This window comes from Carcharhinus amblyrhynchos, chromosome 26 (genome assembly GCF_965287045.1).
Source record: "Carcharhinus amblyrhynchos chromosome 26, sCarAmb.v2.hapA, whole genome shotgun sequence".
Classification (NCBI taxonomy): Eukaryota; Metazoa; Chordata; class Chondrichthyes; order Carcharhiniformes; family Carcharhinidae; genus Carcharhinus; species Carcharhinus amblyrhynchos.
Window position 1 is genome coordinate 12,142,466 of NC_137349.1, and position 17,774 is coordinate 12,160,239.

General features: G+C 45.7%; 1 protein-coding gene and 1 long non-coding RNA gene across 2 annotated transcripts in view; one reads left to right on the forward strand and one right to left on the reverse strand.

Annotated features, from left to right (window-relative positions):
• The window catches only part of LOC145358811 (uncharacterized), a 54,375-nt gene extending 42,971 nt beyond the window's left edge, over positions 1-11,404 (forward strand). Inside the window, exon 4 of the long non-coding RNA XR_013889510.1 lies at positions 11,344-11,404. This is a non-coding gene — a long non-coding RNA (uncharacterized LOC145358811). The remainder of the gene's footprint in view (positions 1-11,343) is intronic.
• The window catches only part of LOC145358806 (3',5'-cyclic-AMP phosphodiesterase 4C-like), a 307,845-nt gene that overhangs the window by 148,300 nt on the left and 141,771 nt on the right, over positions 1-17,774 (reverse strand). The gene's annotated exons all lie outside the window — the stretch shown is intronic.

A 17,774-nucleotide genomic window follows, 5' to 3' on the forward strand; every position in this document is an offset into this window, starting at 1 on the left:
GACACAGGGAGAATATGCAGACTCCACACACACGGTGACTCAAGGCGGGATTCGAACCCAGGTGTCTGGTGCTGAGAGGCAGCAGTGCTAACCACTGTGCTACCCCAAGATTTTATTTGAACTGGAAGCGCAGTTGTATTGCAACCACAGGCTGTAGCTTGGGGACAAAGGCATCCAATGAATCTTTGGAATCCCCCAAGTTACAGAGACATTTAATTAGCAAACATGAAACATGTGAAAAAAAAACATTTCTTCAGTGAGAGGATAAGAGGATAAAACGGGAATGAAATCCCCAACTATCACTGATATAAAACTTTAATCTCACCCTGTACTGTGGCATTGAAATTAACAAAAAAAACCTCATTATCCGATAATGGGGTTAATATTTGCCATTTGCCAATGAAACTATAAAGAAATATTTGGAGAGTAGAAAGCTACAAAAAAATACCGATATCAACTGATGGATAGATTTACTGTCATGATGTGGATGTGCCGGCGTTGGACTGGCATAAACACAGTAAAAAGTCTGACAACACCAGGTTTTAGTCCAACCGATTTATTTGATAATAGACTCACAAGCTTTCGCGGTTTCCCTCTTCATCAGGTCCTGACGAAGAGGGAAACCTCGAAAGCTTGTGAGTCTATTATCAAATAAATCGGTTGGACTAAAACCTGGTGTTGTCAGACTTTTTACTAGATTTACTGTCACAGGATAGTTTGGCAGGGAGTTGGTGAGAATGTTGATCAGTTGGGTAACATTGAATTATTTTCAATCCACAAATATTTTCTAGTGGTTCACCTTCATTCCCATGATTGGAATGTGTGCGAGAAGGAAATAAAATAAATCTTTTGTTTTAAAGAGCTAAGACAGTGATTGTATTACATGTTGGTATGGTTCCTGCTCTGCCCAAGACCACAATAAACTATAAAACCATAGAACCATAGAAACCCTACACTGCAGAAACAGGCCATTTGGCCCATTGAGTCTGAACCGACCACAATCCCACCCAGGCCCTACCCCATATTCCTACATATTCACCCACTAATCCCTCTAACCTACACATCTCAGTACACTAAGGTGCAATTTTACCATGGCCAATCAACCTAACCTGCACATCTTTGGACTGTTGTGCAAAGGGTTGTGAATGAAGCCCAGTCCATCATGGGTGGAGTTGAGAAATAAAAAGGGAGAGATTATAATGCTAGGGGTATACTATAGGCCACCCAACAGCCCGAGGTCAGTGGAGGAAGGCATTTGCAGGGGCATTTTGGATAAGTGCAGGAAGAATAGGGTGGTTGTAGTGGGTGACTTTAATCTTCCTGGAGTGGATTGGAAGGGGCCTAGAGCTGGGGGTACGGAGGGTGAGGAGTTTGTAAAGTGTGTTTTGGAAGGGTCCCGAGAGCAGTATGTAACTAGCCCAACTAGGGAAGGGGCTATACTGGATTTAGTTTTGGGTAATGAGCTGGGGCAGGTGGTTGAGGTTGAGGTAGGCAAACATGTGGCTAACAGTGACCACAAGTCCGTCTACTTTAGGATAAAAATGGAAAGGGATGAGTGCCAGCCGAACGGGAGGGTGCTGAACTGGGGGAAGGCGAGCTATAGCAGGATTAGGAGGGAGCTGAAGGACACTGATTGGGAGGGACTGTTAGCTGGCAAGTCCACGGTTGGCAAGTGGGAAGCTTTTAAGGGCAAACTGAAAATGTTGCAGGAGAGGCATGTTCCAGTTAAGCGGAGGGATGGGAAAGGTAGGATTAGAGAGCCGTGGATTACAGGGGGTATTGAAGACTTGGTGAGGAAGAAGAGGGATGCGTATGTTAGGTCGAAACAACTGGGTACGGAGAGTGCGCTGGAGGAATATAGAGAGAGTAGGAGGGAGCTAAAAAGGGGAGTTAGAAGGGCGAAGAGAGGGCATGAAATGGCTTTGGCTGATAGGATCAAGGAAAATCCAAAGGCATTTTATTCATATATTAGGAGCAAGAGAGTAGTTAGAGGGAAAATTGGTCCTCTTAGGGACAAAAGTGGGGAGTTATGTATTGAGTTGGAGGGAATGGGGGAGCTCCTGAATGAATACTTTGCGTTGGTATTCACGAAGGAGATGGGTTCGGTGTCGTGCAGTGTCTTGGAGGGAGCTGTGGATCAGTGGCAGGAAATATCTATTACGAGGGAGGAAGTGCTAGGGCTTTTAGGTAGCGTAAGGACGGATAAAGCTCCGGGGCCTGATGGTATTTATCCCAGGCTGCTTAGGGAGGTGAAAGATGAAATTGCTGGGCCTCTGGCACAAATCTTTGTCTCTTCTTTGGACACAGGTGAGGTCCCAGAAGACTGGAGGGTAGCAAATGTGGTACCGCTTTTTAAAAAAGGTAGCAGAGATAACCCTGGAAATTATAGACCGGTGAGTTTGACATCAGTGGTAGGGAAATTAATGGAAAAAATACTTAGGGGTAGGATGTATGAGCATTTGGAGCGTTGCGATCTGATTAGGGATACGCAACATGGCTTTGTTAGAGGGAGGTCTTGCCTTACGAATCTGGTAGAATTCTTTGAGGAGGTGACAAAAACGGTTGACGATGAGCGAGCCGTTGATGTCATCTATATGGATTTCAGTAAGGTGTTTGACAAAGTCCCTCATGGTAGGCTGGTAGAAAAGGTTAAGGCACATGGGATACAAGGACAGGTAGCTCGGTGGATTGAGAACTGGCTGGGCAATAGGAGACAGAGGGTAGTTGTTGAGGGGACTTTTTCGGGCTGGAGGCCAGTGACCAGTGGTGTGCCGCAGGGCTCAGTACTGGGACCTCTCCTCTTTGTAGTCTACATAAACGATTTGGAAGAGAGCGTAAGTGGTGTGATCAGCAAGTTTGCGGATGACACCAAGATGGCAGAGTTGGCGGATACTGAAGTGGAATGTCAAGTGATACAACAGGATATAGATAGGTTGGTACATTGGACAGATAGGTGGCAGATGGAATTTAATCCTGACAAATGCGAGGTGATGCATTTTGGAAGGAATAATGCAGAGAGGAACTACGTGATAAAAGGTAGACCGATTAGGAGTATAGAAATACAGAGGGACCTGGGAGTGCAGGTTCACAAGTCTATGAAGGTTGTAACACAAGTGGAGAAGGTTGTGAGGAAAGCTTATGGAATGCTAGCCTTTATAGGAAGGGGTATAGAGTATAGGAGCTGCCGTCTAATGCTTCAGTTGTACAGAACGTTGGTTAGACCGCATTTGGAGTACTGCGTCCAGTTCTGGCCACCTTACTACCGGAAGGACGTGGAGACTCTGGAGAGGGTGCAGAGGAGGTTTACCAGGATGTTGCCTGGCATGGAGGGACTGAGTTACGAGGAAAGGTTGGAGAAACTGGGACTTTTCTCCTTGGAAAGACGGAGATTGAGGGGAGACATGATAGAGGTATATAAGATACTGAAGGGAATAGATAGAGTCAATAGTGAGAGACTGCTCCCTAGACTGGGTACAATTACGAGAGGTCATGATCTAAAGGTGAGGGGGGAGAAGTATAATTTGGATATGAGAGGAAGGTTCTTCACGCAGAGGGTCGTGGGGGTATGGAACGTGCTACCGAGTAGGGTGGTGGAAGCAGGTACGTTGGACTTGTTTAAGGTTTACTTAGACAGACACATGAGCGAAACAAGGATGGAGGGTTATAGTAGGGGGTATTAAATAGGGTCAGAGCCTCGGGAGACACTGGAAATGCAGACTTGTATGTTAACGTTTTTGTCTTTTTATTCCGCAGGTGGAGGTCCACCTTGTTGTCAAACGAGGGGCATGCACACGGTGGGTCGTGCGTGGGCTGCTCTTGGATGTTCCAGGAGTGGCCTAGTACTTTGTGTCGGTGTGTGTGCTTGATCCTGGACCGATAGACGGGCGCCGCAACAGCTCAGTGACTAGCACTGCTAGCTGTGCAGATACATGGATTTGGGCCTGTGTCTGTGGGAGTTTGTGCATTCTCCCTGTGGTTGCGTGGGTTTCCTCCGGGCGCTCCGGTTTGCTCCCACACCCCAAAGATGTGCTCTTAGGCTGATTGGTTTTACCAAATTGACACTATTCTCCCCTGAATCTGGCTAAGTTAGGGGTTCTATTCGTAGACACGCAGGGTAGAATAGGTGTAGGAGGATGCGGCAGTGCGGGCTCGTAGGGCCGAAGGGCCTGTTTCCCGTGCTGGGTTGTTCTTTGTTCTTTGCTAACCAGCCTACCGTCCAGTGACCCTATCTACATTTCCCACTGCCTTGGCAAAGCAGCCAGCATAATTAAGGACCCCACGCACCCCAGACATTCTGTTTTCCACCTTCTTCCGTCAGGAAAAAGACACAAAAGTCTGATGTCACGTACTAACCAACTCAAGAACAGCTTCTTCCCTGCTGCTGTCAGACTTTTGAATGGACCTACCTCACATTAAATTGATCTTTCGTTATACCCTAGCTATGACTGTAACACTACATTCTGCACTCTCTCATTTCCTTCTCTATGAATGGTATGCTTTGTCTGTGTAGCGCTTAATAAACAATACTTTTCATTGTATACTAATACATGTGACAATAATAAATCCAATCAATATCAGTAAAGTCAAATTCTGGATCTCTATGTTCCTCCGTAAGACCATAAGACATATGAGCAGAGTTAGGCCTATTGATTCTGCTCTGCCATTCAATCTGCTCAGACCCCATTTGGAGTATTGTGAGCAGTGTTGGGCCCCATATCTAAGGAGGGATGTGCTGGCCTTGGAAGGGGTCCAGAAAAGGTTCACAAGAATGATCCCTGGAATGAAGAGCTTGTCGTATGAGGAACGGTTGAGCACTCTGGGTCTGTACTCGTTGAAGTTTAGAAGGATGAGGAGGGATCTTATTGAAACTGCGAGGCCTGGATAGAGTGGATGTGGAGAGGCTGTTTCCACTAGCAGGAAAAACTAGTACCAGAGGGCACAACCTCAGGCTAAAGGGACGATTCTTTAACACGGAGATGAGGAGGAATGTCTTCAGCCAGAGAGTGGTGAATCTGTGGAATTCGATGCCGCAGAATGCTGTGGAGGCCAGGTCATTGAGTGTCTTTAAGACAGAAATAGATAGGTTCTTGGTTTATAAGGAAATCAGGGGTTATGGGGAAAAAAAAGGAGAATGGGGACGAGAAAAATATCAGCCATGATTGAATGGCAGAGCAGATTCAAATGGGCCGAGTGGCCTAATTCTGTTCCTATGTCGAACGGTCTTGTGGCAGTTCTCTCTCTTTAACACCCTGATCCCCATCGCTCCATCATTGTCGGCCATGCCTTCAGCTGCCTGGGTCCCAAGCTCTAGAGTTCCCTCGTTAAATCTCTGCCTCTTTAACCCCCTTTAAGATGCTCCTTTAAATCTTTCCCTTTGACCAATGGAATGTCCCAACTGCAGCATTTAAGAGGACAAGAATGGTCCATCATTGAAACTCCATGCTGAATTTTCGCCACAGAGTCTGGGAACAGGAGCTGGATCTGTTTCTGGGTCAGAAACTCCATTGCAGTGCAAAACTCACCAAGATTCAGGTTTTCCTTGGATTAAGTTGTAATTGGCTGGGAAGTGGGTGTACCATCCAATTAGATTCAGCGGGGTCAGGAATAGAATGAGTTGAATGCAGTGTGGAAGTTATTGAGGTATACCCCTGCTGCTGGGCTGAGGAAGTGGGTGGTTTGAGAGAGAAATATCTGGTTTGTACCAAAGCTTTTCACTGCAGCAGAGTGAAACGAGAGGCGACGCGCCTCCAATCTCCTGCTCCTTCCCAAATGAGCTGTCCCCTTCCAGGGCCTCACCGTGCTCAAGGCTGAGACTTCTCTCAAAAACCACACAAAGGGAAACACAACAGGCCAGCACAATGAGTGAGACACTTGGAGGAGGGGATTGGAGAGTGCCACGTAACTGGTTCAGGCATTGAAATGGCATCTCAGATGTCCAAGGGTCCACTTAATGGCTATCTTAGTGATTGGTAGAATTTCTGGTTCAGGTTTATGCAGAAGGCTGCAATGCCATTTCTTCAAGAGGATTGTTGGATTGCTAACAATGCAGACATGCACTTTGGGAGTTAGAGTGAAAATCCGAATCAGGCCTAAATGGTGGAGAATGAAACAGCCATGACTGCTGCCGGGTGTGAGCAATAGGTAAAGATGCTGTTAACACATGTATCTGTAGAGCATAGAGAAATAGCTTAAAGTTAAATAGATTGGATATAGTCAGGCACATTGATAACCCACATTATGGAAACAACTGTGAGTTTAGTCATAAACATAGGACATAAGGTTCGATGCTGCTAAGACAGCATTAGTTAGGGATAATAAAAAGACTGCCTGTAATGTGGAGATAACACCAGAGATGTGATGTGCAGTGAAGCAAACACCACATCCTGCAGGAATGTAAGAGGCCAAGTTACAAAAAGCAAACGGTCTGCAAGATGTGTTGTTTTTACAACTAAGCATAAAAGGGGGAAAAGGTCACTGAGATGGTTGGGACAGCAGTGATTAAGTTGGCAAAGGATTGATTACCGCCAATCTGAACTGGACATGTAACAGTGTTGGACAAGATGGATGAGTTTACTAATGCACTCTTGTGATAACAGGAGACCTGGTTAGATGGAGAGTAGAGGGGATGGGAACTTGGGGCACCTTGAGCCAATAGGGGAATGACAACACATAGATGGGACAGGGACCACCAATTAGGGGAGAACAACATATTGCAAAGCCATTACAATGCTTGTAAAAAAAGTATAAAATGTGCTGCCAATTTATGTAAAGTGTGCCTATTTCGCTAGACACCCGGTCTTGCAAGAACGTCAAATAAAATCTTGCTCCTTCAGAACTTGACTTGACTAAATTGTTTAACTGTGAGCTGTGTTTCTCACACGGGCAAGTGAGATCTTGGAGAAAGCTCCCTGAAACCCACGCAGACATGGGGAGAATGTCCAAATTCCACACAGTGGCCCGAGGCCAGGATTGAACCCAGGTCCTTGGCGCTGTGAGGCAGCAGTGCTAACCACTGTGCCACCCACTTATCACTGATAAATACAGGTGTTCAAAATGAATGGTTTTGACTGAGTAAATAAAGAGAAACTGTCTCCTCGGCAGCGTGTCGATAATAGGAGGAAACGGTTTTAAAAAGTGACTGGTAAAAGCTGAGGTGAAATGAGGAGATTTATTGCTTTAAAACACAGCGAGTAGTTGTGATCTGGAAGGCGCTGAGGAGGAAATTATACGAAGCTACTGAGGTCCCGTTAGATCATCAGCTGCATTCATTATGATGGCATAAGAGGCAAAGTCCGCTGCACAGGGCCACGCACGAAGCCTGGGGCTGGTTCAGGACAGGACTGTGTCTGGTTATGTGAATCGAATTGGAGACTTTTGATTTTGGAGGGTTATCTGTGCAGCTTCTTGTGTGTGGGGCTGGTATCTGCTTTGGGAACCACCTGCCATCATGGTGCTGAACTCCTGCCCACAACTGGATTGTTTTGATGATGATTTTTTTCCTTACGTGCGGTCATAATCTTACTAAGGCCAGTCATCCCTCACCAACACCTTTTATTTAGAGAGTGAATAAAGCACTGCTTCTGTGGCTACAACATATATAAGTCAAAGGCCCGAGCCCTACCATCCCTAGTGCGCATAAGGACAGCTGATTTTAAACTCCCACCACTTATTTTCTATCGGGTGTGTCTCCTGCTCGTTCAATAGGGGAATTCGTACTCCACAAGGCCCATGGGGAGATCTATTGACAATCCCCCCATCCTCTGTGTCCAATGTAGCGCCCCCCGCTCCCCCCGCCCTCCCCTTGCCCCCACCCCCCCCCTCCCGCTCCCCGCCCCTCACCCACCCCTCGAATCTGTTTCTCCCCCAGCAGCTCAGCTGTGGAAAGGTCCTTTCCAGCATTTGGAAATGGGTTTGGTTCAGGACAGGACTGAACCCAGTGCTGTGAACCGAATGGGAGACCTTCGATTTTGGAGGGAGGGTTGTAAAGCCACTGACACAGGTTCTCCTGGGATCCAGCTTCATCTGGGGCATCCACTTCTACCACTTCCATCTTGGAATCTGTGTCCTCATCACCTAGAGGAGCAGGCATGGGGTTGAGTTCTAGTCATGGTTTGATGCTGGTATTGGCTGTCTCTTTGGCTGCTAATGAGACCTGATGCGTGCTCCCTGCTCCTGAGGTGGACCAGCCGTTTCTTCACAACTTTGTCCTGCACGTTTCCTTTATGAGACATGGACCCCGTTTACTCCATTATGATCGCGGGGACACAGCCGAGGCCATCTCTGAAGTTCCTCACATGAACTGGATCTCTGGTTTTGAATGTTCTTTCTGCCCTTGCAGAATCATGGTTCCTCTTCTGAGGCTCTTGTTGGGACTCCAACCCTCCACCAGGTTAGAAACAATTGTCTTAACCTTGTTCAAAGCCTCTTCCCATTAATAATTCTACTGGGGTGATTCCTGTTGTGTCAGGGATGGTCCTACAGTTGAATAAAAATCACGCCGGTTTGGTCACTATGGACGTTGCCGGTTGCTTTTTCATGCCAAAAATCTGCACCTCCCGTTCTGCCAACCCATTCGATGATGTGAGACAGGATGTTGTTCTAATGTGCTTGACTCCATTGGAAAACGTGAAGGTTTAAAATTTGGTGCTAGTAAAGGCAGTGCCAGTGTCAGAGACCGGGACTTCAGGTGTACCGTGTGTGCAGAAACTTGGTCATAATTTCTCAATGGTAGCATGGGGAGTGGTGAAGTTTACACGATGTATCTCCAACCATTTGGAGTGCGCATCAAACTTGATCAAAAACATGGAATCCCAAAAAAACCCCAGCAAAGTCCACATGCACTTGCACCCAGGGCCCACCTGTCTGTTCAAGTCAATAATACCTGTGCCACGACAGAGTCACCAAATATAGCTCCTGGCTAGCATTTTCATCTTCGGCACCCCAGGGTGGCCATGGTGTAATTCCATTAGTATCGGACATCGCCCTGAACGAGGACAACTACACGAGAGCCCCAGTTGATGATGCCATCCTCAACACTTTGCTCATTTCATCAGGCTGCTCTCTGAATCCCCCATGTAGTATTGTATGCTTTAATTTAGATAGGATTGGGTCCTTTTGTATCCAGGCCTTAATTTTGTTGTGGGGATGAGGTTTAGTTGAATCGTCTTGATTTCTGATTGTAGGTATACCAACAAGGTACCATCTACTACTCAGCTTGGCCTTTTTCCTAAACAGAACGCATCTTGCCTGTCCCGATAACTTTGCCTTGGCTATGGATTTTTGCAGTGCTTACAGTAGTTCATTGTCTGGCATCTACAAACTTGCTCCCTGGGAGTCTGAAGATTGTCAACGACTTCCCTGGATTGCCTGGCGATGTGATTTGGACTCCAACATTGTAATGGATTCTCTGACACTTTACTGACACAAACACTCTCAGTTGAGGAATGAACATTGCATGAGGCCCCTCTCCCTAACTGGAGAACACTGCTGTCTGATGTCCCCTGTAGTTCCTGGGCTCCTTTCTCTGTGTTCTACAGTGATAGAATTATCGCAATGGCCTCACTTGGATCCAGCTTGGGTTCTGCCAATAACGTTTTTTTGGACAGTCAATTTGTTAATTTCACACTCCAGTCTGGCTTGCAACATGTCATTCAGAGGTGACTCAAATTCATAGAGTTCTGCCAACTTTTGTAACCTAGTCAAAAGTTCAATGACAGATTCCCCAGGGTTTTGTTGTGTTAAAGCGGCATTGCTGGAGTATAATAGAGGTCATTGTCACTTTTTATCAAGTCTATCAACTCTTTAAAGTTTTTCGAGTCCGGGGCATCTGGACAGGCTAGACTTTCTAACCACATTGAATGCCAGGACCCTGCATGCCATCAACAAAAACTATTTTCTGCTTTCCATCTCCCTCAATATTGTTAGCCCAGAAAAATTAATGCATGCACTCTGTACATTGGGCCTAGCTTTCTATGTTTGTATTATGAGTTTTAAGTTTACCAAAGAAAGGCATCTTTTCTTACTGGAGGATTACTTATCTTGACAATGAAGGTTGTCCGAGGGAGGAGAGGGTTGGGGAATTAAAAAAAACCCCATCTTATTCCTCATCACCAATGAAATAATCTCGCTGAGGCTAGTATCCCATCACTATCACCCTTTATTTACACAATGGATAAAGTGCCACTACTGTGGCTACAGTGCACAGGTCAGAGCCCCGAATCCTGGACTGCCTGGTCTGAGTGGAGAGCCATGATGTGGAGATGCCGGTGTTGAACTGGGATAAACACAGTAAGAAGTCTCACCACACCAAGTTAAAGTCGAACAGGTTTATTTGTTAGCACAAGCCAAAAGCTTTTGGAGCGCTGCCCCTTCATCAGGTCAGTGGGAGTTCTGTTCACAAACAGGGCATATAAAGACACAAACTCAATTTACAAAATAATGGCTGGAATGCAAGTCTTTACAGGTAAGCAAGTCTTAAAGGTACAGACAATGTGAGTGGCGAGACCTTCAAGACTTGCTTACCTGGAAATTAAGTTTGTGTCTTTACATGTCCTGTTTGTGAACAGAACTCCCACTCACCTGATGAAGGGGCAGCACTCTGAAGACTAGTGGCTTGTGCTACCAAATAAACCTGTTGGACTTTAGCCTGGTGTTGTGAGATTCCTTACTGGGTGGAGAGAGCAGGTATTAAACTCCCACTGTTTCTTCACCCCGCTCACTCAATAGAATTAATACTCCACGAAGCCCATGGGCAGAGCTATTGATGATCCCCCCACATCCTCTGTGGTTATCATTACACGTGATACCAAGGATGCGTTGGCTCTCTTTAGTCTTCCCTCTTCCCTAATTTGTTAAACATCCTCTGAAATTCTTGTGCACTAAGGGAGCAAAATGAACATTAGCTGCACCACTGTCCACAATGAGCTTTTGACTCAGGTTTGTTTGTTGATTTTGTTAAATCTCTTCACAATTGTGTCCCATCACCTGGAATTTTCTGCATGAAAGTAAACAAGAAACTGGACCTGAAATTCTGCATTATTATGTTACTCTTATCACTGCTGACAGTCTCATTAGCATACACCCAAATATACACTGGGTGTAAATCATTACCATGATTGCCGTTTACCATGTAAATTGGCCAGAGATGTTTTTAAAAAAAACTGGATCGGAATCAAAAGTGCCTCCAGGTACTTGGAAAGAGTATAAATGTGGGAGAAAGGAAGATTCCACCCAGAGTGAGACTGGGGATTGAGTGAGGAGTGAGGTAAGTGACTCTCAGTGATAAAGCATCGTTAATTTGTTTTACGTTGCTGTGTACAGTATCTCTGTTCTTGCTTTTCCCAGATGGCCAATTCACCAAAGGAAGGCTGTAAGAGGGGTCCCTACCTCACACAGAAGGTGAAGAAGGTCCTCGTGGAAATTGTAGACAAACATTTGAAATCAATGGAAGAGTCAAAGTCAGACAAACCTGTAAAACTTGACTGGGAGGAAATAGGAAAGGAACTGACTAAAAGGCTTGCAAAGGGGAATACATACTCAGGAGAATGGTGCAAGAAAAGCTTTGAGAAATTGACAGAGGCTGAAAAGGTAAGTCACTCATCACACATTCTTGCTCTCCAATCTTTCAGATAAGATTTGTAAAGTTTATTTATTCGTCACAAGTAAGCTTACATTAACACTGCAATGAAGTTACTGTGAAATTCCCCTAGTCGCTACACTCTGGCATCTGTTGAAGTCAGTGCACCTTACCAGTACGTCTTTAAGATTGTGGGAGAAAACCGGAGTACCCGGAGGAAACCCACACAGACACAGGGAGAACGTGCAAACACTACACGGACAGTGACCCAAGCCGGGAATTGAACCTAGGTCCTTGGCATTGTGAGTCAGCAGTGCTAACCACTGTGCCACCCCAATTTAATTTATTATTGTCACATTTATTAGTATACAGTGGAAAGTATTGTTTCTTGCGTTCCATACAGACAAAGCACACCGTTCATAGAGAAGGAAATGAGAGAGCGCAGGTGTTAAAGGTATTAAACTGAGGTCTCATTCACCCCTCAGGTCTACATTAACGATGCCATGGCGACTATTGGAAGAAGAGGGTTCTTTCTGTTGTTCTGGCCAAATTTATTCTTCAAAGAACATCATAAAAATAGATTTTCTGGTCACTGGCCAGCTTGTGGAACATTCCAATGTGCAAAATTGTCTATTCTATTTCCAATATTGAAACAATGATGACACTTCTGTGATGATACTGTGCTATTATGATATATTTTATGTTTCAGATGGGACTGCTTTAAGGGGCAGTATTTTGATGCAGAAATCGATTTGTCTGGGAAACATGCAGCAGATGCTAACAGAGCAGGATAATAACTGATTTTACCTAGGGATGTGCTTTAGGGCATTGGGTAATTGCGCAAAGCACCAAATTAATCAAGTTTTGTTTTCTTTTTACCCAGATAGGGGTGAGAATGTTGCTATCACAGGGAGTGGTTAGCCGGTGCAAACATGATGGGCCAAATGGCCTCCTGTACCATAACACTTCTATGATTCTGGTTGAGATGAATCGTTTGAAAATATTAGAGAAACTAGATAAACACATGCCAGAGGAAAGGATGGATTGATTTTTTGAAGTTTATAGTTTTATTTAAAAGTGTGGCAAGTAGGCTTACATTAACACTGCAATGAAGCTACTGTGAAAATCCCCTAGTCACCACACTCCAGTGCCTGTTTGGGACACTGCGGAAGAATTTAGCATGGCCAATGCACTCAACCAGCCCATCTTTCGGACTGTGGAAGGAAAATGGAGCGCCCGGAGGAAACCTGCACCATGACGGGGAGAATGTGCAGATTCTGAACAAACAGTGACCAAAACAGAGAATCAAAACATGTTGCACCATGAGGCAACAGTGCTAACCACTGTGCTACCGTGCTGCCCTATGCTGATGAGATCAAGTAAGATGGGAAGAGGCTTGTGTAGTGCATAAACACCAACAGAGATGGGCTGAATGACCTGAATCTGTACTGTACATTGTGTAATGACCACAAGATTGATCCTTCTCTGTTTTTGTCTTTGCACATTGAGACAGGGGCACGGGAGCAGGCATTTCCTTGTGAGGATCCACCTCCAGCCTCACAGGATGCTGAAGCCCCCCAAGAAGCACCGTGGCAAGATGAGCTGAATGAACTGCTGGATGATCTTCAGTTTATCACTATTTGTCTGCTTAATCTGAAAATTCCTGACGCTGCAAATAAATACAAGAAATAATGGGCAGCTGATGAGATTCCAGTTCTTGCCCTCACCACAGAGGAGTGGATGAAGGCAGTTTCTAATTTTAACTCCAATCTGTAATTCTCCCTCACCATTTGGGCAGAAAGTTTGCATCTGCCATTGTTCTATCCCAGTTAGAAGTCTCACAACACCAGGTTAAAGTCCAACAGGTTTATTTGGAATCACAAGCTTTCGGAGCACTGCCCCTTTGTCAGGTGAGCGGAGATGAAGGAGTGGTGCTCCGAAAGCTCGTGATTCCAAATAAACCCATTGGACTTTAACCTGGTGTTGTGAAACTTCTCACTGTGCCCACCGCAGTCCAATGCCAGCATCTCATCGTAACTATCCCAGTTGATCACAGTTTCTGAACTTCTGTGCTTGCAAAGTAAACACTTTGATTCAAAATAATAAAATCTTTGTAAAAGTTTGCTCAACTTTCTATTAGATTAATTTGTGAAAGCAAGGTTTCCAATCTTTATAAATGATTGTTCTTGTAAGTTGAATTTTGTCATATAATCTTACTCATGATCAAAACATGGTTATTGGGTAATTAGAGCTTGTGCCTAAAACTTCATTGAAATGTCCACCTATTGTTTAACCTTCAAACTAAACTTATCTGTTAAATCTGTAGTGATTGAAAAGTTTACTAATCATCTGGAATATTAATAAAACAAGGATTGATCTCAACAGCCAGTTGCATATGTCTCTTATTATTTACAATAACAAGTATTTATATCGTATATTTAACATAGTGCAAAGTACAAAGAAATGATTATCAACTAAAAGATTAACATAGAACTGAACTAAATAAGAGATATTTGGACAGGTGACCAAAAACATGGCCAAAGAGGTAGGTTTAAGGAACATCTTTAAGCAGGAGAGACAGGCAGAGAAGTTTAGGCAGGAAATTCCAGAACTCCAGACCCGGACAGCTGAGGGCATGGCTGCCAACTACAGAGTGATTAAAATCAGGGATACACAAGACATTAGAATTAGACAAACAGAGATCTCAGTGGGTTGTGGGGCTGGGAGACAGAGACAGAGAATAGGGAACCTTAATAGAAATTCTCGATTCATGAGTTACTGCCAGACCAGAAATCAATGTAGACCAATGAGCACAGGGGTGAAGGGTGATTGGAATGGGGTGTGAGCATGCGATCCGGGCATTATCATGATTCAGGACAGCATAACTGCTTCACTGGTGCACTGGAGGAGTGTTGGAGGACACCACAACCCCTCAGAGCTGCCCAAGTACCCAAAGCAGCTCTTTAGCTGGTGGTTCTGTCTCCCTCACTTTGATTTCTGGAGCCTGTGTAGCTTCATCAATTACAGCAACAGAAATACCTCCTCCAAGGCCAGAGTCCCTTTTGCAAAATTAGATTTACTTACATAGTCAGCAACACTCAGACAGATACTCCCTTATACAGGGTATAAACTCCAAGTCTCGTAACACTGACACTCCACATTATGTATACATGCTGGGCTCCCGGATTGGACAGGCCATTACTGCCTTAATCTGGAACCTCGAACCTCTAATGAGACCACAATGTGGACCTCTTCATGTCATTACACAGGTGAGGTGCCTGAAGATTGGAGGGTGGCAAATGTCATGCCTTCAAAAAGGGCTGTAGGGTAAAGTCTGGGAAGTACAGGCTGGTAAGCCTAATGTTTGTAGTGGGCAAGTTGTTAGAAGATATTCTGAGAGACAGGATGTAGACATCTGGAGAGACAAGGACTGATTAGGGACAGTCAGCATGGCATTGAGTGGAAAATCATGTCTCATGAATTTAATTGAGTTTTTTGAAGGGGTAACCAAGAAGGTAGATGGGAGCAGTGCGGTTAATGCTGATCGCATGCTCACACCCTATTCCAACCATCCATCACCCCTGTGCTCACTGGACTATGTTGATTTCTCGTCTGGTAGACTTTAGCAAGGCCTTTGACAAAGTACCGCATGGTAGATTGTTGCTAAGGTTAAATCTCACAGGATCCAGGGTGACCATCATATGGAGGTAGCCAATTGGATACAAAATTGGCTTGATGACAGAAGCCAGAAGTTGTTTTTCAAACTGGAGGCCCGTGACCATCCGTGTGTCTCAGAGATCAGCGCTGAGTCTACTGTTATTTGTCATTTATGTTAATGGTTTGGATGAAGATTTAGCAGGCATGATTAGTAAGTTTGCAAGTGTTTCCAAGTTTCCAAGATTGGTGGCAGAGTGGTCAGTGAAGAAGGTTATCTAGGATTGTAATGTGATCTTGATCAATTGGGCCAGTGGGCCGATGAATGGCAGATGGAGTTTAATTTCGATAAATGCGAGGTGATGCATTTTGGTAGATTGAACCAGGACAGGACTTACTCAGTTAATGATAGGGCACTGGGGAGAGTTACAGAGCAAAGTGATCTAGGGGTACAGGTTCCTAGCTCCTTGAAAGTGGAGTCACAGGTGGACAGGGTGTTGAAGGCAGCATTTGGCATGCTTGGTTCATCAGTCAGAACATTGAATACAGCAGTCAAAATGTCTTGATGAAGTTGTACAAGACATTGGTAAGGCCACACTTGGGACACTATGTACAGTTCTGGTCACCCTATTAAAGAAAGGATATTATTAAACTAGAAAGAGTTCAGAAAAAAGATTTATCACGATGCTGGGACTTGATGGTTTGAGTTATAAGGAGAGGCTGGATAGGCTGGGACCTTTTTCCCCTGGAGCATAGAAGGCTTAGAGATGATCTGATAGAGGTCTATAAAACAATGAGGGGTATTGATCAGCTAGAAAGTCAATATATTTTCCCAAAGATAGGGGAGTCTAAAACTAGAGGGCATAGGTTTAAGGTGAAAGGGGAGAGATACAAAAGGGTCCAGATGGACAATTATTTCACTACAGCGTGGTGAGTGTCTGGAAAAAGCTGCTTGAGGTAAGAGTAGAGACGGGCACAATTTTGTCTTGTAAAAAGCATTTAGACAGTTATATGGGTAAGATGGGTATAGAGGGATATGGGCCAAACACGGGCAATTGGGACTAACTTAGTGGTTAGTAAGAGGGCAGTAAAACCAACTCCAGCTGCCAAGACTGCTAACAGGGTATTTTTGGGGCAAATTGTCCCTTGGTGGCACAGCCTTCATATCGCAGTTTTTAAAGGTCAACATTGCGGGTATGTTCGGTCCTGAAGGCACTGACTCTCACGAGGATTCAATTTCCTTCTGCAAGCCAACATCACACAGGTACCTCCCTAAAGTAACCACTTTTCATTTGTCAATGTAAGAAATGGAAGCAGGAGTAAACCACACCGCCCTTAAACCTGTTCTACCATTCAGTAGAATCTTCTGCTTCAACTCTGCTTTCTGGCCCACACCTCGATAATAAGTGGCACAGGCTATTCAACTCCATTGTGCATCACAGATCAACCTCATTCTGTGTGATGTGCACACACACACACAGCCAGGGAGGTTATATTTCATACCCCATTCCCCAACTCCCATCAGTGATCAGGAAATAGATTAATCCTGGTAATGGTGGCTACAGTACCCACAATCCTTGCTGCCCCAGAAATCACTCTGTCCATCACATGGATTTAATGGGAGCTTGGAAGCAATGCAGCCAGGCTGTTTACCCTCAGTCTGGAAGAAGGTCACTGTTATTATACACAACTACAGACAGGAGGCTTCTCGTCCTTTTGTCTAAAATCAAGGGTCAGATAAAGCCCAAGATGTATTGCAATGTCTTTTCTTGTCAGCTTGGATCTTGTTTGTCTCTCAAAGGGATTTTGAACTGTCAGAGGGTCAGCGCTGAGGGAGTGCCGCACTGTCAGAGGGTCAGCGCTGAGGGAGTGCCGCACTGTCAGAGGGTCAGCGCTGAGGGAGTGCCGCACTGTCAGAGGGTCAGCGCTGAGGGAGTGCCGCACTGTCAGAGGGTCAGCGCTGAGGGAGTGCCGCACTGTCAGAGGGTCAGCGCTGAGGGAGTGCCGCACTGTCAGAGGGTCAGCGCTGAGGGAGTGCCGCACTGTCAGAGGGTCAGCGCTGAGGGAGTGCCGCACTGTCAGAGGGTCAGCGCTGAGGGAGTGCCGCACTGTCAGAGGGTCAGCGCTGAGGGAGTGCCGCACTGTCAGAGGGTCAGCGCTGAGGGAGTGCCGCACTGTCAGAGGGTCAGCGCTGAGGGAGTGCCGCACTGTCAGAGGGTCAGCGCTGAGGGAGTGCCGCACTGTCAGAGGGTCAGCGCTGAGGGAGTGCCGCACTGTCAGAGGGTCAGCGCTGAGGGAGTGCCGCACTGTCAGAGGGTCAGCGCTGAGGGAGTGCCGCACTGTCAGAGGGTCAGCGCTGAGGGAGTGCCGCACTGTCAGAGGGTCAGCGCTGAGGGAGTGCCGCACTGTCAGAGGGTCAGCGCTGAGGGAGTGCCGCACTGTCAGAGGGTCAGCGCTGAGGGAGTGCCGCACTGTCAGAGGGTCAGCGCTGAGGGAGTGCCGCACTGTCAGAGGGTCAGCGCTGAGGGAGTGCCGCACTGTCAGG